The 26221-nt window shown below is 48.0% G+C and overlaps 2 long non-coding RNA genes across 3 annotated transcripts; one reads left to right on the top strand and one right to left on the bottom strand.

Annotated features, from left to right (window-relative positions):
• On the bottom strand, positions 4177 to 6267 carry LOC8075366. The gene is made up of 2 exons (XR_002451627.1): positions 5983 to 6267; positions 4177 to 5166 (listed from the first exon to the last, which is right to left on the bottom strand). It is a non-coding gene; the product is annotated as an uncharacterized LOC8075366 (long non-coding RNA).
• Positions 6557 to 8280, top strand: LOC110434143. Of its 2 annotated transcripts, none has more exons than XR_002451629.1 (2): positions 6557 to 7841; positions 7990 to 8280. It is a non-coding gene; the product is annotated as an uncharacterized LOC110434143 (long non-coding RNA). The 2 variants fall into 2 exon arrangements; XR_002451628.1 differs by having other exon boundaries at positions 6557 to 7851.

Raw genomic sequence — 26221 nt, 5'->3', positions numbered from 1 at the left:
TTTACTGCTCTGAGCGATAGAGATGTGAACGCATGACACTCTATAGAGGCTGGCCTTACCTCTTCTGCAACAAAAAGCGAGAAATGAATAGCCCCTTAAATGTCCGGCCCAAAGCCCATGCATGCCCTTGCCTAAAAAAGAGGGGTGTGTCCATGAAACATGGACCGCACCTAGACATGGTGCATAGTCGTGGTCACGCCTTTAGTGTTTCGAGTGACAATAGTGGCATCGTACACCACTGCTGCACCCACATAAGAGTAGTGTACAATAGCTATCCTTACCTCCCCTACATGGGAACCCAAAAATGAATAGGCTCTATAATGCCTAGCCAAAGCCTCGTGCAAACCCGTGGCTAAAGGGATGGAGCATGCCCTTAGGTGCCTAGAAAGCACAAGCACATATACAATAGGCTATCATATTAAATAAGGTCTCTAAGCTAAAAGACTTGGTGCCATATGCGCAGGCCAACCATAAAATGTTGTGGAAATACATGTATTTCCCTGAGCTTGGAAGAGTCACCCATCCCCGTGACTAATTGAGCTACTTTTACATCAAGCCCACCCATCCCCGTGACTAAAGGAGCCTAGCCCTTAGGTACCTGACAACCACTGCCCCAGATGTCACCTCACCACCGCCCATCCCACTCCACCATGCTACCCACATCTACGCACTATCCCCCCATTAAATAGGGTCACTGGGTTAGAGGTGAGGGCGCCATTCGAGCAACTATATAATGGGGTTGCGAGCAATGGATTCATTAGGTCTCAAGCATGAACCAATTGAGCTACCTTTACATAGACCTTCCTCGCGTGTCCACCTTTGGTTGTGCCCATAAAGAAGTCCAGTCACTACAACCACCCTCGTCTTCATTGTTGGTCTCGTCCAGTCAGCTAAGGTATAAACATCCTAACATAGATCTTATGTTGTCATATATGTTCGAGGTTTGACGTGCCCTACTTTTACTCGCAGATGGCAGATGAGGCCTGGGCCAGCAACTATTGCCTAACCACTCCTGGTTTCCCAAAACTTCTATATGCAACCATGACTAGTCTAGGTATTTTAGACCACCCAGAATATGTTGGCAGGGAATATGAAGAGTATGGCACAGAGCGGTGTGATGTGGTTATTTTTGTTGGACCAAGTAAGGAATTTCCTGACACAATACCATGGGTGGTGTCCACCGCAGGTTTTTGCTTTGAGGACACTTACTAGGTCGCGGCTCGCAAGGCTTTGAGGTACCTATGCCAAATTTATGAAGAACATGTAGGTCGTACACCCATGAGATTCTTTCCCCCTTTGGAAAGGATCAGTCTTGTATGGGTAGATCGGATGAGGGCCCTCAAAGGGACTAGGTTACGCGAAGATGACCCAACAATAGTGTTCATGTTTGAATACTTGCTTTCCCTAGACGAGCAATATGATAGGCAGGCCAACAGTCTAAGGGAGTGCATTTGTAGAGCTGAGGAGGCCGAGAAGCAGATTAGAAGCCTTGAAGTGCAACTTGCCAAAGCCAAGGCACAAACAGCTCTAGCAGAGAGTCGTGAAGCTGCAGCAATTGAAGCTTCCAAGCAAGCCGAGGATCGGCATACTCAGAAGATTAAGGACTTCTACCTTGTCACTAGGCCCAAGAGAAGGGCCCACACTTTGGAACAAAGGGAGTGTGACCTGCCCCTCGCACCTCCCCTAAATAATGCCTCATATGTAATTTCTGAGACAAGGTCGTCAGTTGATGGAAAAGAAATCCTCTCACTCACTCAAGCATCGATAGATAATGGTGTCTCCTCTCGTGCCATCCTCTCGAAGGACTACTCGAGCCCCGAAGCATGCGATCAGTAGACACATCATCCCCTCATGGAATGAAGTTAATAAGGTCCAAAGCCACACCTATGTACCCGTATTATAATGCTTGCATTTCTCGCCTGCTATGTAATCCCAAGTAATGTAATGCATCGGTTCTAGTGGAGTTAGCAGCTTTCTCCCCCCCCCCCACTTTAGTAGTTTTATGTAAACATCCTTTCGTCTAAGGGGGAGTGGACCCTAATCCACTCTTTTGGAAACCCTCGCGTCAGGATATGTACTTTCAGTTGTGGCTTTTGCTCTTTCTACTTATAATGTAGTCCTACTCAATATTACGCTTTAAATCTAAGTGAGTTCGTTGCTTGAGCCTGATTCCATCAAGTACTTTGTTGCACTAACTTGCCATTGATTTGCTGTCCTAGCATAAACATCATGCCAGTTCATATACTAAGCACATCACCCGCAGTGAAGCGCGGGCAGCAGTGGCTAGTAATAGAGGAAAGGAAACAAGGAAGAAATAGGTGATTGGTTGTTTATACTAGCCTTTAAGGTGCGGAGCGTGGATTGGGGAAATCTAATTATGTTGGTGATTTATCTATTGCCTAATAATAGTAGCGTCGAGCAAAAATCGTTGGGTCACATTAAATATGTCAGTTTTTTCCTCACCGGAGGAGGGCGGCGCTCCGCTGGAGCTTTGAATATTATTCATCGCCCTGGCTTAATATATATATATATATATATATATATATATATATATATATATATATATATATATATATATATATATATATATATATATATATATATATATATATATATATATATATATATATATATATATAAGTGTTATTCTACACCTTAGATGTAGAATACTATTCTACACCAAACTGTTATACTAAACATAATTCAGTATTGTTCAGTATTCGTGTTCAGTATTTCGTGGTCCTGTGTGTTGGACAAGATGATACTGAACACTCTCCAGTATTGCTCAGTATTTTTTCTACTCAGTTTTGACTTGCAGTGTAGAATAATATTCTACACCTAAGGTGTAGAATAGTGTTGCCATATATATATATATATATATATATATATATATATATATATATATATATATATATATATATATATATATATAGGGTCGGTATATTGGGAGCCCAGGGCTACAAATAGCTATTGGAAGCCCCAGTCAGCCATCCCACCTAACCCACTACGGAGCTGACATGCGCACAGGTGGTGGACCCCTTAGGTACCCAACCAATCGAACGCATAAAATTCTAAGTCAGACTGCGCAGAAAGTTTTTTATTCCGACAATGTATAAAATCTAGTGGTTGCATGAATTAAAATCAATTCGTTACCACATAGAAATCTTTTTGCGAGTTAGTCGTTCCACCTAACTGCACTTGACACGTACTGACACAAGCTGACACATGCAGTCATGTATGCATCCATTCTAATCTCGTCCATTTTTTCTTAATAATTCCTCAATGAAGTTTACGATTCAAAAACGGTTTTCACCATTAAACTCCTGATATTTTTGTGCATGATTCAAGATCCATAGTGAATATTTTTTTGAAAAAATTTAAAATTCATAAATTTTAAATTTGAATCGTAGCACGTGATGGCCGATTGGATGCGTAGAATCAAGTATCAAGATGCGTAAAAACGTTTTTACGTCGGTGTTGCATAAAAATTAGTTGTTGGGTGAATAAAAATTAATTTTTTTATCGCATAAAAACTCCTCTGCGAGATAGATATTCCACGAAACAACCGTAATTGCCTCCACCAATATCATGCTCCTCACTATAGGGTGTATAACTAATATAGGAACAATTCATAAAACATAAAGACTGGACGTGTAAAATATTGAGATGATCTCGTCTTCCTCTAAACTTTGACTTTTGAATCATGGTATATGATGGCCGATTGGATGCATAAAATCAATGGCCAAGATGCACAGAAAGTTACGTTACATAGAAGTTAGTGATTGGATGAATAAAAATTAATTTTGTTACCATATAAAGCCGCGAGATGGACATTTCATCTGACACAACCGTGATTTGAATCATTGCACGTGATGACGATTAGATGCATAGAATCAAATAGTCAAAATGCGTAGAAAAGTTTTTGGTGCCAACGTTGCATAGAAATTAGTGGTTTGGTGAATAAGCATAATTTCATTGTCGTGTAAAAACCCTCCCTTCTGCATATTATTGATTTGAAAAATCGTGACCGCGTCCAACCACACCTTGCTTTCTATAGAGGATGCATAAGTAATATAGGAAACAATGTATAGAAACACATAGAACATGAGAACCGCACACGTAAAACATAAAGACGATCTCGCCTTCTCAAAAATTTAAAATTTAAAAAATAGCACGTGATAGACAACCAGATTTATAAATTCAGTGATCAAGATACACTTAAATATTTTTCGTGCCGACATTACATAGAATTTAGTAATTTGATGAATAAAAAGTGAATTTGTTGTCGCATAAAAACAACATAGACCTACTCCAACAATGTATAGAAACTTATGCTCACAAGCATTAAGAATACAAAAGTGCATAGAAGTACTCTATTGTGTGTATAGAAACTTATGCACACAAGCATAAGAACACCAAATTCAACAAACAAAATGCAAAAATCCTTGGTCGCGTCGCGCTGCTCCTTTGCTATCTTCCATCCAACCGACCACCACCGCTGATTCGCATTAGCGCCGCCACCGTGAACTACCAGCACCGCGGCCATGGATTGCATCATGCATGGACTTGCCACCAGAATGGTTCTGAATGTGTAAAATCTTAATTCATCAAGCATAGAACCCACGAAGCATAAAGATCCAAAGTCAATTGCACAAAAACCTATTCATTGCACATAATAGCAAAGAAATGCATCAAAATCTATACATGCAAATATAAGAACTATTATCTTTCCTTTAGATCAGCATGCAAAAATCTTAGCACCCAACCAACAACAAAATGTATAAAATGTGCTCCAAACAATGTATAAAAATAGTAGTAACAAATCAGAGAAAGTTTTGAGTATACGCATAGAAAGACTGAGGATAATCATACAACCTGCATAGAAAAAATATGAAAAATAAATCACAGAAGTGGAAATGTTGAGCACCCTCTGCAGCCAGCAATGCTAGAATGCTCCCAATAAATCACTGAGTAGTGCGTAGAAACATGATACTAGTTTTTTATCAGGTATGAGAACACAATTTTCATCATGCATACACAATTAGGCATGAAACCATAGTAACCAAGTAAAAAATAAACAAATATAGAACTAGTCACAGAAGTCATCACCATAGGAGAGGCATCATGTCGGAGCCAATGAGGTGGGCCAAGCCCTGTGTTCCAAGTCTAAAAAAATACAAGCAATCAAATTTCATAGAGTCAAGACTAGATCTGAACATTTTAAATACATCCGAAAAGTTTCTATGCATCCAAGTAATTAGAATTCAATTTCTATGCATCCAGGTGTCTCTCTTCTTCCTCTTATTCTTGCTGCTCTAGTTCAAGCAATGATTAATTAATTCTCCTAGAGTGGAATGGTCAGAATAGAAAAGGAATGGAAATTGGTTTGAAATTGGGATCTACAGAGAAGCAGAAACCTTTCATTTTCTGTTTTTGATATATATGAAAACCCACTAATGCTAGAAAAAACACACAATGCAAATACTAGAAAATTAAAGAGTCACATTAATAGATGCATAGAACCAAAATAAACCCCCTCTCTAGAGAGACTAGCAAGGATGCGTAGAACTAAATAAACCCTACAATCCATATGCATTCATGGAGAAGAGATCTAAAATTTGAAATTTGAATCAAGACACGTAATGGCCGATTAGATGCATTGAATCATAGGTCAATATGCATAGAAAAGTTTTTTCTGCCAAAATTGTGTAGAAACTAGTGGTTCAATGAATAAAATTTAATTTTGTGACCACGTAAAATCTCTCCACAGGTCAATATGCATAAAAAAGTTTTTTCTGCAGAAATTGTGTGGTTCAATGAAAATAAAATTTAATTTTTTCCGCCGAAATTCCCCCACGCCCACGCACATCCAAGCCCAAATCCACCACGCGTCGAGTCCTCCGCCCAACAGGAAGCAACAGGGGAAAATGACAAAAAACACAAAAAAAACAGGGCTCCACACGGGGTGGCCTGCATCCGTACCGCGTCCTCGGCGTTGAAGAAGAAGCGGCAGCGCTCGGCGAGCGCCGCTACATCGCCTGTGCGCTCGGTGGCGAGGAGCACGGCGGCGACGTGCAGCGCCTCGAGCTCCGCACGGATCGCCTTGTGGAAGTAGAGGAATATCAGCACGACGTCTCGGTCGCCAAGATCCACGCCTCCGCCGGCGTTAGCGACGGAGACCGCGGCATCACCGCCGCGAGCGTCCCCTCGCCTCCGGGCATGGGCGTCGGCGTCGCCATCCCACTGCGGCGGCGGCCACGTCCTCCTCCGTGGGCAAGGACGGCGACTCCGCCACGGCTCTCCCTCGCAGCCCGCGAGCGACCACCATGGTGTTCTCGGGGCGTCGCCTGTCGCCTGGTTTTCGGATGAGAGAGAGAAGGGGATTTTTTTTTATGCGAGAGAGACCCGTGTACCTCATTTCAAAACGGAAGGTTGGCTGTATATATATATATATATATATACGGTAGACGAAGTGCGACAGGACGGAGTATCTACCGTCTACCTTCCCATCGCGCCTCCAACAGGCCACGCTCAGTCTTAGCGGGTCAGGAATTAGTAGACCCGATAGAGAATATATTATCCGATTTTTATGTTGATAAGATCCAGATCCATTTCAACAACACCCTGTCTCCCGTCTCCTCACGTTGATCGTTCCCCGCGTCTGCGCCCTTCCACTTCGATGGCGTCGACGGCGGGCTCCCACCACCACTGACAGCGAGTGGCGCCGCCCCTCTCCTGACCCTCGGCGGCGCGGCCCTGCTATTCCCCAACGATGGTGGCGGTCCCTCCATCAGCCCTGTGCAGCAGTGCCCCTCCACCTTCCTGGCGTCGGCGCCGGCCCCTCCCGAGAAGAAGGCGTCCCCTCCACACTTCTCGATGCTCGGTGAGGGCTGCGGCGAGGCTCGACAGGGGCTCTCCCAACAAATCCGGCCGAGCAAGGCCGTGGAATCTAGGTTGGGTGTGGCGGCGCTGCCGTTTGGATCGGGCATTAGGTGCGGCTTCCAGTCGCTAGCTCTCAGAACGAGTGTGGTGGTGCTGCCGTTGGGAGCCTGGGACACAGTATGACAACAACGATGGAATCCAGGTTTCATTAAGCCAGTATAGTACGTCGTAATTTTACTGTTGTGATCCATTTGTTTATTCCCATTTAATCCCCTTGCACTTGCAGAACCGGGGTAATTTATTCCATTAATCTTGTTTCTATCGCATTGCTACTTTAAATCAAATATGCGTATGCAGTTCGTTCAACATTGTGCCTTGCGGCAACCATCGAGGGATAAGGTATTGTATTCTTCTGTAGTTTGGATGGGTAAGATTAATTTTTCAGGCATTGATTTTGTTTCAGGTTACAGTATGAGTGTGACTAAAGTACCAGTTGATACTTTTTTTTAGAGTCAACTCATTGTACTAGTTGATACTTTGTTCCGGACCAAATAGAGTATCGGTTTATATTATTCTCAGATTAGATTAGAAGTACTGATAGGTACTTTTTCGGATTAGCGTATCCATACATACCTTTTTTCAGGTTACTGTATCGTCTGATACAATTTGGATTATTTTGTATCACTTTATACTTGTCTTAAACGTAGGGTATCACTGGATACTAATGTGTTCGCTGACATAATTCCTCAAATACTAATCCAAAATGACATATTGTTGTGTCGATGCTGATTTTGACATAGAGGTATGGGCATATGGCAACTATGAGTGCATTCCAAAATCAACAACTTAATGTTACATTTGTTTCCTTTAATTTCCAATCAGGTTCTCAGCCTGTTCGTGCTCAGTGAACAGTTCATATACATATGACTAGGAGATGACAAGCTCCAACAGGTGTTTTGGTATTTTCAGGTTATTTTTTAGAAAATAGTAGTATCTCTGCATACGTTTTTCAATTAGTGTATTGGTGAATACTTTTTCATCACTGATTAGAGTATCAGTTGATACTTGCTAGGATTAAAATAATAGTTTTCCAATATGCATATGCAGGAAGAATCGTTATCGGTCTGGTGCTGGCTGCATACACAGTGTGCTATGTATGAATAAATGAAGTTTCTTATTCATTGGTCACAAAAACTTTTAGATTATTGGTTTCGGAATGTGCCTGCAGGAAAGACTTGCCATATTGTTAGTAGTATGTTATACCTGTTTTTTAGTTTTTCAGCCTCTCCGTACATTTGGAGGGATTTTGTAATTAAATTTTTCGTATAGCCTGAAACATAGTATGTGTATATATTTGCTTGCAGAGTATATAGGTATGTAAGTATGCTCTGTCAAAAATTTGTGTCAAAAATTAGTACAGATACTCTATTGTAGAAGGTATGCAAGCATACTCTTTTTTTTAAATAAAAAAGAGGTCTCTACGCATACCCTTGTTGAAAATTGGTATATGCACATACCATCTTCTCTAAACAATATGTGTATTTATCAAAGCAATAAAATAGTATGCACATATACTCCGGCCCTTGTCACGTAAAGTATACGTGCATATACTCAGTGTGAATGCATACGTCCTTTTAAAAACTAGTACACATACTCTCTTTTGTCACATAAAGTATATGCATATACTTCAGTATTTATACTCACTATAAATGCATACGTCCTTTTAAAAACTAGTATGGACGCATACGATTTTGCAATATAATCCGATTGTATGGTTTAAGTATGCTCTTATACTATTTAAATTAAATCTTGGTGTATGTATGCATATTCCATTCCAAAACGTATGTATAAATACTCTATTTTGAAAAAATATGTATCCATACTCTATTAAACAAAGTATGAATACATATCAATCACCACAAGAAGTATCCATAAATACTTTAAAAAGCTAGGTATATACACATACGTATACATATTAAAAGAAGAAGTACAGCCGACTAGCCGAGAAAGAATCACGTGATTATCACCTCATTTTTTAATTCCAGTATATACATGCACGATCCATACTTTTACCAAACCCGTTTAGCTGCAGCAACGGCCCGTTAACGTAGCTCCGCGCGGACTGGCTCCCCTCGCGTGCGTATACTCGCAGATGCGAGTAACTACTCGTACGAGTAAACAAAATGCGTCCCGTACGTGTGTGTGTATATATATATATATATATATATATATATATATATATATATATATATATATATATATATATATATATATATATATATATATATAATATATATATGATGTATTTTGTATGTTTATATAGTATACATACGATGTTTTATCATATTTTCTATGATATTCATATGGTATACATGTGATGTTCTGTGATATATTTATGTGGTGTTCACGTAATATATATGTGATGTTCACGTAGTATATATTCATAAATGTTCTTTGATATATTCAGTGATGTTCACGTAGTATATATACATGTGATATTTTGTGTTGTTTTTGTGATGTTTATATAGTATACATATAATGTTCCATAATATTATTATGATGTTCGCCTAGTATACATGTGATGTTCTGTGACGTACTTTGTGATTTTCAGTTAATATAAATGTGATGTTCTATAATGTATTTTTGTGATGTTTTATGATTTTTTTTTGTGAAGTTCAATTTATAATAATATAAATATAACTTAAATAAAGCATTAATGTGTCCGGCTTTCCACATACACTAACTATTTTTGTTTCTATCTTCTAATTTAATATAATATTTTTATAGGACAAGCGCTATGAGTTATATTACAACCGTGTGTTTTGGGAGCTATTGGCATATGATTTTTTGATCGTTGGATGAGCATCGTGCGTGCCTGGTGTTTTGTTTGTTTTGTTTCCATCATGATATTCTGTGTTGTTTTGTGATGTTTATGTAGTATACATATAATGTTTCATAATATTATTGTAATGTTCACCTAGTATACATGTGATGTTCTATGACGTATTTTACGATTTTCAATCAATATAAATGTGATGTTTTATAATATATTTTTATGATATTTTATGATTTTTTGTGAAGTTCAATTTATAATAGTATAAATATTTTATAACGTAAATAAAGCATCTTAATATTTTTGGTCCTGTGTCCAGCTTCTCACGCACACTAACTATTTTTATTTCTATCTTCTAATTTAATATAATATTGTCTATAGGACAGCTATGAGTAATATTACAACCGTGTGTTTTGGGAGCTGTTGGCATATGATTTTTTGACAGTTGGATGGGCATCGTGCGTGCTCGTGTTTTGTTTGTTTTGTTTCCATCCTACGCATACACTACTACAAAATGAGGCATCGGTCGATGTCCAAAATCGTCAAAAACCTCGGTATTTCTGTGGCCCGGGGCTAAAGACCTCTTTAGCACCGGTTTGTAACACGGGCCGGTGCTAAAGGGTCCTGCCCAATGGCTACTGACAGGTGTTGTTGGGGCAGGGACCCTTTAGCAACGGTTCGTGTTACCAACCGGTGCTAAAGGATCCCCTTTAGCATCGGCCAGTGCCACGGGCCGAGGCAAACCCTTTAGCACCGGTTCGTGGCACAAACCGGTGCTAAAGGTCCGGTTTATAGGCCGCAGCTACCTCCTCCCCTCTGTCTGGGGATCATTCAAAACCGAGAGCACCATTGTTGTCTTAGAGCTTCTATTTTGTTGTTTCTTCGTTGTTCTTCCTTTGTTCTTCATCTCCGACGTCCATCGTTGATCTTCTTCGACTCCGTCATCGTCTCTTCGTGCTTGGAGGTGACTAACTTCAACCTTTCTTGTCTTTTTCATGTTGTTTTTGGCTTGTGATTTTCCCATTATTTTTAGCTCAAATCCACTTTGTTATTTTGAATCATTCACTTGAATTAGTATCCATATATATATATATCATATTTTATGGTTGACCTAGTATTAATGTAGTTTGCAAGAATGAATTATAGTATCTTTTTATGATCTTAGAAAGTAGGATAGTTCAAATTAATTGATTTGTAAATATCACATGATAAGTTTTTATTACTACATAATGTCCATTGCATAATTTAGAAGATTTATTGAAGTAACTAGACAAATAAAGGATATTATTAGGTTCTTCTTTAATCATACATGTTTACTAGTAAATGTGGAATTTATAATTGTTTAAAAATTGAGTATGGATAGTAGATGGCAACCGTGACCGGGTCTTCGGTCTCTCAACGGAGTCAAAAGCGATACCGGTCGCAACTCCCTCCCATTACTTGTGGTAAGTGTGGGCAGAAGATTGTGATGGAGTACAAAGTGTCGAAAGAGGGAGTAAACAAGGGTCGTATATTCTACAAGTGTCCGGATCGTAATGTGAGTTATTTCCTCGCATTTGCTTATATATGTTGCTTATATATGTGCTCATTTTTTAATAATATTAATTAAACTTTTGATTCTCTCTTTTAATTTCAGTGCGACGGTACTGGCGGATGTACAGGTTGGTACTGGGAGGAAGAATACATTCAACACATCAAGAAATCTTTTGCACAGGCGGTTGAGGCTGAAGGTGATGAGGCAGTGAGCCAGCGAAAGAAGTTCAATGATGTTGATCAAGCGAATGATCTATCTATTATAGTTGGGATCAGACGCGAACTAATTATGTTGCTTAAGTGCATTTTAGTTTTGGTTTTTTAGTGCTAGTTGCGAATGTATTTGTTGTAGCCAAGCTTGCTTGAATTAATTAACTATATGTGTTAGACATGTTGTGCAATAAGATGAGAAACTATATGTGCATGGTTTTCATAATATATATGTTATATTTAATGCAGATGGTAACACGTAATTGGATGTATAATGCCGATCGGCGCTCCGAAGAGTTCATTAATGGTGTGCACTATTTCTTAAGTGTGGCCGAGACAAACAAGAGGGACGGTTTCATGTGTTGTCCATGTGCTGTGTGCAAGAATTTGACGGAATATTCTAACTCAAGAACTCTTCATGCGCACTTCTTAAAGTCTGGTTTCGTACCAAACTATATTTGTTGGACCAAGCATGGAGAAAGCGGGATTATAATGGATGAAGAAGAAGAAGAAGAAGAAGAATTGAACCACGCCAACATTATTGCTCAGTATGGTGGCTTCAATGATGTTGCAATGGGGGGAGATAATGAAGAAGAGGTAGCGGCAGAAGATGATCGGGGCGATGATGCTTTTGGTGATGCCATCCGTGATGCATAAAGAGAATGTGAAAGTGAGAAACAGAAAGCCAAGTTCAAGCGCATGCTAGAAGACCATAGGAAATCGCTATATCCCACCGCTGAAGAGGGGCAAAAAAAGCTAGGTACCACGCTGGAATTGCTGCAATGAAAGGCAAAGAATGGTACATCTGACAAGGCATTTGGGCAGTTATTGAAGATCATAAAAAAGATACTTTTGAAAGGCAACGAATTGCCCACCACTACGTATGAAGCAAAACAGGTTGTCTGCTCTTTGGGATTAGAAATCCAGAAGATACATGCATGTCCTAATGATTGCATCCTCTACTGTGGGGAGGAATACGGGAATTTGGATGCATGTCCGGTATGTAAGGCATCACGGTATAAGATCAGGCGAGATGATCCTAGCGATATTGAGGGTGAAGAACGTCATAGGAAGAAAATTCCTGCCAAGGTTATGTGGTATGCTCCTATAATACCACGATTAAAACGTCTATTCAGAAACAAGGACAATGCAAAGTTGTTGAGGTGGCATAAAGAAGACCGTAAGATAGACAATATGCTCAGACACCCTACCGATGGATCCTAGTGGAGAGCGATAGACAGAGAATTCCCAGATTTTGAAGATGATGCTACAAACTTGCGGTTCGCCTTAAGTACAGATGGTATGAATCCTTTCGGGGAGCAGAGCAGTAGTCACAGCATTTGGCCAGTTACTCTATATATCTACAACCTTCCTCCATGGCTATGTATGAAGCGGAAGTTTATTATGATGCCGATGCTTATCCAAGGACCGAAGCAACTTGGCAACGACATCGATGTCTACCTGAGGCCATTACTTGAGGAACTTCAACTTTTATGGAGCAAACTAGGAGTTCGCGTGTGGGATGAGTACAAACAAGAGCACTTTGACCTGCGAGCATTGTTGTTTGTAACAATCAATGATTGGCCAGCTCTGAGTAATCTTTTAGGCCAGTCAAACAAGGGATATAATGCATGCACACATTGTTATGAAGATCTTGACTGTGTATTTTTGAAAAAATGTCGAAAGGTCGTGTACCTTGGCTACCGTGGGTTTCTTCCTGTGAACCACCCAGTACGAAAGAAAGGCAAACATTTCAAAGGCAAGGCAGACCACCGAACCAAGCCTCTCAATCGAACCGGGGATGATGTACTCGAAATGGTCAAGGATATAAAAGTGGTATTTGGAAAGGGACGAGGCAGCGAACCTATTCCCAAGGACGCTAAGGGACACGTACCCATGTGGAAGAAGAAATCCATATTTTGGGAGCTACCTTACTGGAATGTCCTAGAGGTCTACAACACGGTCGACGTGATGCATCTAACAAAGAATCTTTGTGTGAACTTGCTCGGATTCATGGGTGTCTACTGGAAGTCTAAGGATTCACTTGAAGCACGACAAGACTTGCAGCGCATGAAAGAACGAGACAACCTGCATCCAGAAAAGACAGATGATGCATGTCATTACTTAAGCCCTGCTAGCTACACTTTGAGCAAAGAAGAAATGGAAAGCATGTTTAAATGTCTTAGCAGCATCAAGGTCCCATCTGGATTCTCCTCCAATATTAAAGAAATAATTAAGGTGCCAGAGAAGAAATTTCTGAACTTAAAGTCCCATGACTGTCACGTGCTAATGACGCAATTGCTGTCGGTGGTTTTAAGAGGAATTTTACCTCCACACGTACGTCTAGCCATCGTAAAGCTATGTGCATTCATCAATGCAATTTCTCAGAAGGCAATCAATCCAGAGCAACTAGCTACTCTGCAGAATGATGTCGTTTAATGTCTCGTCAGGGCATTGCATGGCATCTGACCCTCGACCAGACACGGTTCCTTCTCGGGGACGGGTTGGGCGTCGACTGACAACGCCACAACCACTCCGTCGGATCTGCCGCCATATCGTACAGGCGTGCGACCGGTGAACCAGCCCCAAACGGCGCGCAGAGCAGGATACAGGGGCACGCGTAATCATCATCAGGCTACCAAGACGGGACGGCTCAAGGCCATGCCGGTACGGAGGCCTCGAGTAGGTCAGCGCGCCATGCTCCTATCGACCCCTACTCTAACACCTATACATGTACCCTGGGTCTCTCCTTGGTGCTATAAAAGGAAGGACCCGGGAATAGATAGACACCACGCAACACTTCACCCATACGCAGTAGAACTCCCATACTTCATACCACGCTTGTATTCGCCCCTGTACAAGCACTTAGGTGCAAGATAATACAAACTTCCCTCCCCCGCTAGACGTAGGGCCTTCTCTTGCCCGAACCAGGATAAATCTCTGTGTCTTCTTGCATCACCATCTGGGAAAGGGAGCACGCATACGAATTCACTCGTTGGTGTGACCCCCCGTGGGGAAAACACCGACAGTTGGCGCGCCAGGTAGGGGTCCTGCGTGTTTTTCATCGATTTCCCACTCCTTTCCAGATGGCCACTCTCGCTTCGCCGATTCCGCGCTCCACAGTGATTTGGTTTGGGAGTCTTGAGTTCATGTCGACTGGCTCCGGCTATGACATGATCTTACTCTCGATCAAAGGACCAGGAGGAGCCCGCATTGCGCCAGCACGGTTGAGGGCCCCGAGACGTCCTCGCCACCATGCCTCCCCGCCCAAGAAGAGGCGTGGACAGCATCATCGTCGCCCCTCTGCCTCGTCACGACCAGCAGTTCGTGCTAGGCAGAAGGTGACACGGGAGTCGGCAGCCCCGCGTGCCGGAACCGTGGACACGCTGGTTCAGCGTCACACGACGACAAGAGGTGACACACCCGCCGCCAGGTTACTTCCACACGGGTTGATCAGTCCAAGGAGGGCACTGCCATTCGGATTGGACAACGCCGCGGCGTCGCTCGCCAGAGCGATATGCCCAAATGCCCAGACATACGTAGAGAGACCAATGGTTCTCCCGCGTAACTCTGAAGCACAGCAGCCGACGTCCGAGCTGCCGGATCTCTCCCAGGTGCGAGGCCTCCGTCGTCTAGGCCCTGGGCAATACACGATCACCTCGCTCAGGCAACGGCTATTGGAGGAGGGACGTGGATGTTTCTATGCCGCCAAGCCGGACTTCGACTCCGAGACCGATAGCTACGACCCCACTAGGGAATGCTATCACATCGACGGGGCAGTAGAAACTACCGACGAGACACAGGACGCAGCTGCGGGCGGTCGAGCCCCTGCAGCAAGGGAAGACCCCAGGACGCCTGGGGACGGCGGACAGGTCGACCCACTTCCACAGGAAGATAGGGCCGCGCAGCTTGCGCAGCTGCGAGAGCTGAAGACAAAGCTCGACGAAGACCGCGAGCGCCTCGTCCTGCTCGAGCAAATCCTTAAACAAGACTTGCCTTACCCGCCCGGTGGAAGTGTCCGTAGGCGAGCTCGAGAGGTACACCGGCAAATCGTCGGAGACGTGGAGCCAGAGCAACCCGTCAGCCGCTTCCCTCGAGCAGGCCAGAACGTAGTAGCAGCAACAATGCTGCTACGCAACATGCCAGAGCCATCGAACTCCCAAGCTCGACGCATTCGAGACGAGGTGCAGACTCTGCTCCAGGTAGCGGCGGTTCAACAAGCCGAAAGCTCGGCTTCTCGACGACGAGGAGCTGCCACTGAAAAGCGTGATGAGCCACCCCAAAATGAAAAGGAGGTGTCAGTCCACCAACAGCCACCCCCTCGAGGAAGAAAGACCACTCTCGTCCTCCCTGTCGACAATCAGCGTCGACACGACGTGCGAGATGACATCGAAGAGAATCGACGCCGTCGGTACGGGGATGTGGAAGAGCGCGGTTACAGCGCGCATCGTGGTGGAAGGTATGACAGCGACGAGGACTGGATGGCCCCCGAGCCACCAGGCCCACGAGTGTTCAGCAGGGCAATCCACAGCACGCCCCTGCCTAGTCCATTCCGACCCCCGACCAGCATCGCGAAATACAATGGTGAGACCAAACCAGAGTTGTGGCTGGCAGATTTTAGGCTGGCCTGTCAGCTAGGAGGCGCTCGAGGAGATGATCGAGCCATCATCAGACAGCTACCACTCTTCCTCTCCGACACCGCCCGTCGATGGCTCGAGGAACTTCCAGCAAATCAGATCCACGACTGGGTCGATTTGATTAAAGTCTTCGAGGGTAATTTCAAAGGGACCTACATACGGCCCGAGAACTCGTGGGACCTCAGCAAATGCAAGCAGAAATCAGGAGAAACTCTTCGAGAGTATGCTCGACGCTTCTCGAAGCAGCGCACTGAGCTGCCACATATCCCTGACCATGACGTCATCCTGGCCTTTGTCTCTGGTACCACCAGTCGAGACCTGGTACGAGAATTGGGCCGGAATCGCCCTCAGACCGTCGATGAGCTAATGGACGTAGTGGCAAACTACGCAGCAGGGGAGGAGGCAGTCGGCGCTTTCTTCAGTTGTGAAGGAAGGAAAGGCAAGCAGCGTGTCGATGAAGATGGGACCCCCAGTCGAGGGCTCAAAAAGAACAAGAAGAAGCAGAAAGCACGGCAGTTCCAACGGGAAGATTTCGACGACAACCTTGTCGCCGCCATGGAGCGGAAGAAGCCTCGAGGCCCTCTAGATGGAGGTATCTTCGATAAAATGCTAGAGGAACCATGCCCTTACCATAAGGGAGGCGCCAACCACAAACTCAAGGACTGTTGTATGCTGAGAAAGCACTTCGACGGACTAGGGTTCAAAAAGGACACGCGTGGCGACTCCAAGAAAGAGAAGGGCGGCAACAAGGAGGACAACAAAGATGACGATGGCTTCCCCGCCGTCCACGACTGCTACATGATCTATGGTGGGCCCTCGACGCAGTTGACCACGAGGCAACGCAAAAGGGAGCGTCGTGAGGTCTTCGCGGCAAGAATGGCGGTGCCCCAGTACCTCAGCTGGTCGAGCACTCCCATCACCTTCGATCGAGAGGACCACCCCGACAAGGTGGTTGCCCCAGGCGTCTACCCGCTCGTCGTCGACCCCATCATCGTCAACACCCAGCTCTCAAAGGTGCTAATGGATAGAGGCAGCAGCCTCAACATCATCTACCTCGAGACCCTCGACCTCCTCGGCATCGATAGGGGACGGCTCCAGCCAAGTGCCGGCGGTTTCCATGGTGTCGTGCCAGGGAAAAAGGCGCTGCCAGTGGGTCGAATCGACCTACCGGTCTGCTTTGGCACGGCGGCCAACTTCAGGAAGGAGACCCTCACCTTTGAGGTAGTCGGGTTCCGGGGCACGTACCACGCCATCATCGGGCGCCCGGGTTACACCAAGTTCATGGCCATACCCAACTACACCTACTTGAAGCTGAAGATGCCCGGTCCCAAAGGCGTTATCATTGTCAGCTCCTCCTTCGAGCACGCTTACGAGTGCGACGTCGAGTGCGTCGAGTATGGGGAGGCGGTCGAGAACTCCACCGAGCTCGTTGCGAAACTCGAAGCCCTGGCCGCTGAGGCTCCAGAGCCCAAGCGCCACGCGGGCAACTTTGAGCCAACAAAGGGAACCAAGAAGATCCTGCTCGACCCCAACAACTTCGACGACAAGGTGCTGACGATCAGCGCCGACCTCGACCCCAAATAGGAAGCTGTGCTCGTCGACTTTCTCCGTGCGAACGCCGACATGTTTGCATGGAGTCCCTCGGACATGTCGGGCATACCGAGGGAAGTCGCCGAGCACTCCTTGGAGATTCGAGCCGGTTCCAAGCCAGTGAAGCAACGGTTGCGCCGATTCGACGAGGAGAAGCGCAAGATCATTGGCGAGGAGGTCCACAAGCTTTTGTCGGCCGGATTCATCAAGGAGGTTCACCATCCCGACTGGTTAGCAAACCCTGTACTAGTTAAGAAAAAGAATGGGAAAATGAGGATGTGTGTCGATTATACGAGTTTAAATAAAGTATGTCCAAAAGTTCCCTTTCTATTACCACGTATTGATCAAATTGTTGATTCTACTGCGGGATGTGAAACCCTTTCTTTTCTTGATGCATATTCTGGTTACCATCAAATAAAAATGAAAGAGTCCGACCAGCTCGCGACCTCTTTCATCACACCTTTCGGGATGTATTGCTATGTAACCATGCCGTTTGGGCTTCGAAATGCGGGAGCCACGTACCAACGATGCATGCTCCACGTATTCGGCAAGCATATAGGGTTGACGGTCGAGGCCTATGTCGACGACATAGTCATCAAATCAAAGCAGCAAGGAGACCTGATCCAGGACCTCGAGATTGCTTTTAGCTGCTTACGCGCCAACCAGATCAAGCTCAATCCCGAGAAATGGGTTTTCGGTGTGCCTCGAGGCATGCTCTTGGGCTACATTGTTTCCCAGCGTGGCATTGAGGCCAACCCCGAGAAAGTCTCAGCCATCACAAGAATGAGGCCGATCCGAGACATCAAGGGTGTTCAGAGAGTCACGGGATACCTAGCGGCGTTGAGCCGTTTCATCTCGAGATTAGGAGAAAAGGCGTTACCGCTATATCGGCTTCTGAAGAAAGTCGAGCGTTTTTCTTGGACCCCCGAGGCCGAGGAGGCCCTCGAAAATCTGAAGAAAACTCTAACCTCAGCACCAGTCCTAGTCCCACCTCAACCTGCGGAACCACTGCTCCTTTACGTTGCCTCGACGACCCAGGTTGTCAGTGCAGCGGTGGTGGTCGAAAGGCAGGAGGAGGGGCATGCGTTGCCAGTCCAGAGGCCAGTCTATTTCATCAGTGAGGTACTCTCGGAGACTAAGGCGTGTTACCCCCAAATCCAGAAGCTGATCTATGCCGTAATCCTCGCCCGGCGTAAGCTGCAGCACTACTTCCTCGGCCACCCTATCATGGTGGTCTCATCTTTCCCCCTGGGCGAGATAATCCAGAGTAAGGAGGCCACGGGAAGAATAGCTAAATGGTCGGTCGAGCTCATGAGTGAGACTCTCACTTATGCGCCTCGCAAGGCCATCAAATCACAAGCTCTGGTGGACTTCGTCGTGGAATGGACAGACTCCCAGCTTCCCCCGACTAAGGTCCAGTCGGAACTGTGGACGATGTATTTCGATGGGTCGCTCATGAAGACGGGGGCCGAGGCCGGCCTGCTGTTCATCTCGCCCTTGGGCGTCCATATGAGGTACGTCATCAGGATTCACTTTGCCGCATCCAACAATGTCGCAGAATATGAGGCCCTCGTCAACGGTCTCAAGATCGCCATCGAGCTAGGAGTCCGACGCCTCGACGTCCGAGGTGACTCCCAACTCGTCATCGACCAAGTGATGAAGACTTCAAGCTGCCACGACCCAAAAATGGAGGCGTACTGCAAAGAAGTTCATCGACTCGAGGACAAGTTCCATGGCCTCGAGCTCGTCCATGTCGCCCGACGCTACAACGAGGCAGCCGACGAACTCGCCAAGATCGCGTCAACCCGAGGCACAGTACCACCTGACGCGTTCTCGAGAGATCTTCACGAGTCATCCGTCGACTTGGGCTCGGGGGCTGGCGTCGATGCCGCTCCCGCCCAGCCAACCGACACCGTCGACGCACTACTGATGGCAGCGGAGGTGATGGAGGTAGAACAGCGATCCGATCGACCGTTCGACTGGCGCACACCGTTCCTCGACTGCCTAATCCGCTGCGAGCTGCCAGAAGATCGATCTGAGGCCCGCCGTATCGCTCGACGAGCCAAGTCATACGTGATTTATGGCGAAGGCAATAAGCTATTCGACGAAGCCCGACGGGGGTCTTGCAGCGTTGCATCACCGTGGAAGAAGGACGGAAACTCCTCACGGACCTACACTCGGGGGCTTGCGGCCACCACGCTGCTCCACGGACCCTCGTAGGGAACGCCTTCCGACAAGGCTTCTACTGGCCAACGGCCGTAGCAGATGCCATCGAGCTCGTACGCTCATGTCATGGGTGCCAGTTCTACGCCAAACAGACGCATCTGCCCGCTCACGCTCTTCAGATGATCCCCATCACCTAGCCATTTGCGGTGTGGGGGCTTGACTTAGTAGGGCCCCTACAAAAGGCAAAAGGAGGATACACCCACTTGCTGGTGGCCATCGACAAATTCTCCAAATGGATCGAGGCTCGACCCATCACCAACATCCGCTCTGAGCAGGCCGTCCTTTTCTTCACCGACATCATCCACCGGTTTGGGATTCCCAACGTCATCATCACCGACAACGGCACGCAGTTCACCGGCAAAAAGTTCTTGGACTTCTGCGATCAGCATCACATCCGTGTGAACTGGTCTGCAGTAGCCCACCCTCAAACTAACGGCCAGGTCGAGCGTGCTAATGGCATGATTTTGCAAGGACTCAAGCCAAGGATCTACAATCGCTTGAAGAAATTCGGCAAGAAGTGGGTCGAGGAGCTTTCCTCGGTCCTATGGAGCCTAAGGACAACACCAAGCAGGGCCACAAAGTACACCCCATTCTTCATGGTCTATGGCTCTGAGGCCGTCCTCCCCACAGACCTCGAATACGGGTCCCCTCGACTCAAAGCGTACAACGAGCAATCAAATAAGGAGACTCAAGAGAATGCGGTCTACCAGCTTGAGGAGGCTCGAGACATGGCCCTCCTCAACTCTGCCAGATACCAGCAGAAACTTCGACGCTACCACGACAAACACGTACGCAAGAGGGACTTAGACGTGGGCGACCTTGTCCTGCGGCGACGGCAAAGCAATCAAGGACGCCACAAGCTGACTCCGCCTTGGGAAGGCCCGTACGTGGTGGCTGAAGTCTTGAAGCCAGGAACGTACAAGTTAGCGGACAAGAAGGGGGCGATCTTCACCAATGCATGGAACAACGAACAACTACGTCGATTCTACCCTTAGAATTTCGAAGCTTTATGTTCCAGTGCCCATTCCGCACTAAGACTTTGTAAATGAATGCATGAATAAATAAAGTCTTTCCCTCGAGCAACTTCCTTTTGTACCAACGCCGTACAAGTTAAAATCTCGACGTCAGAAGGGGGCGCCGACTATGACCCATCATAGTTAGCACCCCCTCGGGGGCTACTAGGGGGTGACCCCCCCCCAAGTGTCAAAAAAGCCAAAAAATTCTCTCTTCCTTACTTAGTAAACCTCGCACGATCGAGTAGTTGAGGCGCCTCGAGCCCCTTAAGGGCCGAGGGACGACGAGCCTGAGAACTCCTACGCCCCCGGGCTATGGAAACTCTACTCACTTCCTCACCCTTAGGGTGATCGAGGCCGTTTTTGACAAAAGATCGAACAAGGAATACAAACGTAGGCGCAAAAAGGAAGTAAAAGAACCTCGAGCGGAAAGACAGATAAACACCTAACAAACATTTAAAGATACCGTATCACTTAAACATTTAACAGTCAACAGAGTATTACACAAGGGGCCCCAGGCACCCAAAGGAGGCTCGCAGGCCTTAGTCTTCAGCACGACCCTCACCACCCTCGCCTACGCCCGAGCTAGTCTCAGGAGGAAGCACCTCAGGCTCAAATAGCTTGGCCAGCCTCTCCCCAGGAGCCTCTGCGTCATCGATCAAGGCATGGAGCCTCTCTTCGTTCTCCGCATCGGTCTTAGAGATGTCGGTGACGAAGCCATGGGACACCACCTCCATGTTGTAGGAGAAGCCCGAGCACACAACCGCCATCGCCCGTTTCACCCCGATGTGGAGGGCATCCCGCACCCGATCTCGCAGTGTCGCGCCCAAGTAGCACAGCTGGTCGACCAGTGCGTCGCCTCAAGCGTCCTCCTTCGACTCGTCCATAGGCTCGATCTCCCAAGAGGTCGAGAGGTCGCTTATCGCCGTCCGCACTCGACGGTTCAAAGCAACCTCCGCCTCGAGCTGGGCCTTAGCATTGCGGGCCTCGGCTTGGGCGGCCAAGAGTTCATCCTTAAGCCCTATAAATACCAATACAAGAAGCTTTAGGAAAAACCAAGCACACCTCGAAAGAGAAATCCGACAAAGGAAACGTACCACGGACACTCTCTTCCAGGGCCGTATTCTCGCCGACCAGTCTGGTGTTGGCCCTCTCGATCTCTTTGTTGGAGCGGGCCAGCTCAGTGTTGGCAACACGGAGGTCCTCGATCGCCTTGCCAGCCTGAGCAATAGCCCCACTCTTCTCCAACAGCTCTCCCTTCAGACGTTCGACGTCGTTAGAGAGCCCGCTCTGCCTCGAGATCTTCGAGGGCCTTCTTCTTTGAGTCCTCTGCGGCGCCCCTAGCGACCTCGCTGTCCACATACGCCACCTTCATCCTTTGAAAGGAATCTCGGAGGGAGTCCAGGTCGGTCTTGAGAAGGCCCTTCTCCTTGTCCAAATCAGCGATGACATTCTTATAGGACAGGGCCTCCTCCTGGGCTTTAGACGCGGCCTCCTCGACCGTCAGAGCCTGCACCCGCAGCAGCGTCGTCTCCTCCTCCGCCTTCCTTGAAGCCTCTCGAGCCTTGACCAAAGCAGCCTCCCTCGCCTTCTTCTCCTCCTCGAGCGCTATAAGGTCTTTATAAGCCTTAAGGAGCTTTTCTTGCGACTCGAGGAGTTGGTCCTTGAGGACGGGGAGCTACTCCCAGCCTCCTCTTGTGGCGTGGATGAAGCTCGACTTGATACGAGAGGTCTCCTTCATGTCCTGCGAGCCGGGGATCGAACGGTCAGAACACGAAACCAAAGGATCTATGAGAATTAAGGACCGAAGAATACTTACGAAGTAGGCAGGCCCGAGCCCGTTGTTGATGACGTCCGACAAGAGCCCCACCACGTGATTCATCCAAAGGCGGAGCTCCTCGACGTGTTCCCATTTTTCCGCCTCCTTCCTGTCGTCCAGGAAGATGTTGGGCTCGGATGGATCGGTGGAAGCCCGGATGCGGATCCGATCGGGGCACCAGTGCTCCATCTCCCGGTCGGCCCGCGCCTTGACGCCGCGGATAAGGTTCTTGATGGTCTCAAGGGAGCCCCCATGGCGCAAGAATAGGTCGACGAGGCATGGGAACCGCCCGTCGTCGTCCACCGTCTTCTAGGTGCCGTCCTTACTCCCCGATGTCCCGATCTCGTCCTCCTCAGAGGGAAAGCGGTCCTCCCACGCCCGACGCTCCCGGAGGAACCCTGGGGCGATCCCGTCCATGCCGTAGATCGTCCCCTTGATCTCGGACTCGGGGTCGACGGGGGTGCGCATCATACAGGCAAGAGCCACCACACCATCCGCCCGCCCCGGCTCTGCCCGAATCGCGGCAGGTGCCCCCGGAAGGAGCCACGCTCGGGTTGGAGGGCCGTACACCGGCAAATCTTCTTCCTGTTCTCCAGGCTCTTGCAGTGCCGGTGGTACTGGCTGGGGTAGACCTTGAGGCGGAGGCTCGAGCGGTCCCCCTTCTTGGCCCCTCTACTGCTGCTGTTTCTCCTGCTGCGGGTGCTTTTCCTCCTGCTGCTGTTGCTGCTGCTGCTCCTGCGGCTGCCGCGTTGCCTCACGCTCCTCCTCCTCCTCTTTCTTCTTCTGCTCCTCGAGGGCACGAAGACCAGCGGGCCAGGGAGTCCGCCCCACGATGAGGGAGGTCGACGCCTCCTCTTCCATAGGGCGGGCATCCCCCGATGCCTCGTTGCCACCAGATGTGTCGCTGATGGTGATAGGCTCTGCCTCGACCCCCAATCGAGGAGGCTCGGAGGCTCCTTCTTGCCCCTGAGTTTGGGGCGCCCCGACACGTGTCGACGGCAACGGGGTAGGATCGGGATGAGGCGGAGCACTCTCAGCGTTGGCCGGAGGTCGAGAGTCGGAAGAGCCTGCAGAACAAAGAATAAAGGCCAGTCACTATGATGACCGACGCAAGAACGTCATAGGACCAGAAGTAGGCTACGAACCTGGCTGCTTGGAGGCTGCTCCCACTTTGAGCCTCTTCACCATCGAAGGCTGAGCCTGCTCGAGCGTCCGCTTTAGCCTGAGAAAAGAAAGAAACGAGCGTAAAAAGATCGGCATATGAGAAAATGCAGAGGAACAGGAAAACAAAAGTCACGACGTCGAAGAAGCTTACCCCACAGGGAGAACAGCTCGCCTCCCGGTGCCCCGATCGGTGGGCCTCGGGCCACCCCGCGTCAAGGCTCCAGGCACCTCGAGGGTAGGCGCTGGCCCTGGCGCAGCAACTCCCGCTTGGCGGGCGTCGGGACTGGCGCTCCTGCGGCCGGCCTCTCCTTTCTCGATGGCCGCAGCGCGACCGCGAGTCAGTGGCCCCGTCGCCTGGGGCCTAGCATGGCCGCCCCCCTGGGCACGGGGGGAGGGCGCGGCGCGACCTGGCCAGTCATAGGCGCAGGAGGCGTGTCGGCCCGAGGGCGGTGGGATCCGCTCGGACCCTCCTTCGGAGTCTCCATCCGGGGGACGTCGACGTCGCCTCGAGGCGGGCCCTCGAGGATCCGGTCAAGACGTGACGCCATCCCCTCGGAGTCGTCGCTGTCCTCGTCATCATCATCGTCGTCGCTGGGGGATTCTTCCTCAGGCTCCCCCTCTGCCTGGATTTAGCCCGACGCGCCTCTAATGCTTGGCGGTCGAGGTTCTTCTTTTTCTCCCCTTTCTTTGCAGAGTCCTTGGCGGACTTCAGCTTCTCGGCGGACTGGCACCGTCTGTCGCGGTCAACCTCGTCCTCCTTCACAGGGGGCCTCGAAGACCGAACATGAATGCGTCCCTGCCAAAACAAAGTTAGGCTTAAAAAAGGATCGAGGGAAATCCAGATTCCGAGCTGTGTGCAAGAGAAGAACATACCAGGCAATGTTATCCTAAACGCTAAACGGTAAACAGTCGGTCACCCTTCGTTTAGCGTTTAAACTGTTTAGACGGTGTTTAAACGGATTAAAACGGTCTAAACGGTTTTACACAATATTACAAAAATGTGCATATTTTTTAATGTAAAGTCAATCATTCTATCATTTATACATATTTATGCAACTAAAAACCATTTATTTTATTGTGTAATATATGTTTATGCATGTTAGAAGAATTAAATATACATATTTATGCATGTAACAAATCAATTTTATATATTTATAAATACAATAAATTAAAGTATACAAATTGTTGATATAAAATTCAACTAAATTCACCTGGTGTTTGCCTAAACGGCCGTTTAAACAGCCGTTTATCACGTTTAATACCGTTTACAACCGTTCCGTGTAGGCCGTTTAGACCGTTTTCCCCTTTTTTGACCGTTTAAACGGTCAACCGTTTAATTTCCCGTTTACCCCCTAAACAAAACAGTTTGCCACCGTTTACCGTTTAATGACCGTTTAATCGGCCGTTTAGGTTGTTTAGGCGAACACTGATACCAGGTCGATCGAGCCCTCGTCGGGCCTCATGGGGAAGCCGTTGACGTACTCTGACTTGAAGTCGCCGGCAACGGCCGCCCTAACCCGGGCAGCGGTTTCGTCATCCGCCAGAGCCTCGTTGGACATCCGGCATGCCTCGAGATCTTGGGACGAAACGCCCGGCCCCATCTCGTCCATCCTCAGCGGCCGAGACATCAGTGGGAGGACCCTCCGACGATGGACGGCCGAGAGGACGAGAGCGGCGGACAGGCCCTCCAGGCGCAGCTTCTTCAGGGCGTTGAGGAGGGGGTCGAGCCGCGACTAGTGCTCTTGGACGACGCCGTATGTCCAGTTGTCCGGGCGCTCCGTAATCAGACGACCGGTGTAAGCAGGGAAGAGACCGTCGTCGTTCCTCAGGTAGAACCACTGGGAGTCCCATCCGGCGTGGTTCGATGACAACCCCACCGGGATGTACTCGCGCGGCCTCTCCGTCTTCTTCGTCTTCAGCACCAGGTTGAGACACCCGGCCCGCACATGCTTCCTCACGCCAGTGGTTCCGGTGGGGGCGTTGAAAAGCTCGCCCCTGTAGAGGTGGAGCCATAGCTCCTAGTGGGGCATCAACCCGAGGTAGCCCTCGCACACCGCAGCGAAGACTGCCGCGACGGTGATGGCGTTCGGGGAGAAATGCTGGAGCTCCACCCCATAGTGAAGGCAGAGTGCCCGCATGAAGCGGCTCGAGGGAGCGCCCAGGCCGTGGCGGTGGAATTTGGCGAACGACACCACGTAGCCCTCTGGCGGCTGGGGCTCCCTGTGGCCCGCCGGCGGCGCAATCCACTCTGGCGACGACAGCGAGGTGCGACGGCGCAAGAGTCCCTCTCTCTCAAGCTCTAGCAACCGGCGCT

The sequence above is a fragment of the Sorghum bicolor genome, chromosome 3 (assembly GCF_000003195.3).
Source record: "Sorghum bicolor cultivar BTx623 chromosome 3, Sorghum_bicolor_NCBIv3, whole genome shotgun sequence".
Taxonomy (NCBI): domain Eukaryota; kingdom Viridiplantae; phylum Streptophyta; class Magnoliopsida; order Poales; family Poaceae; genus Sorghum; species Sorghum bicolor.
Note: the sequence above shows the minus strand (reverse complement) of the source record. Positions and strands in the feature narration are given on the sequence as shown.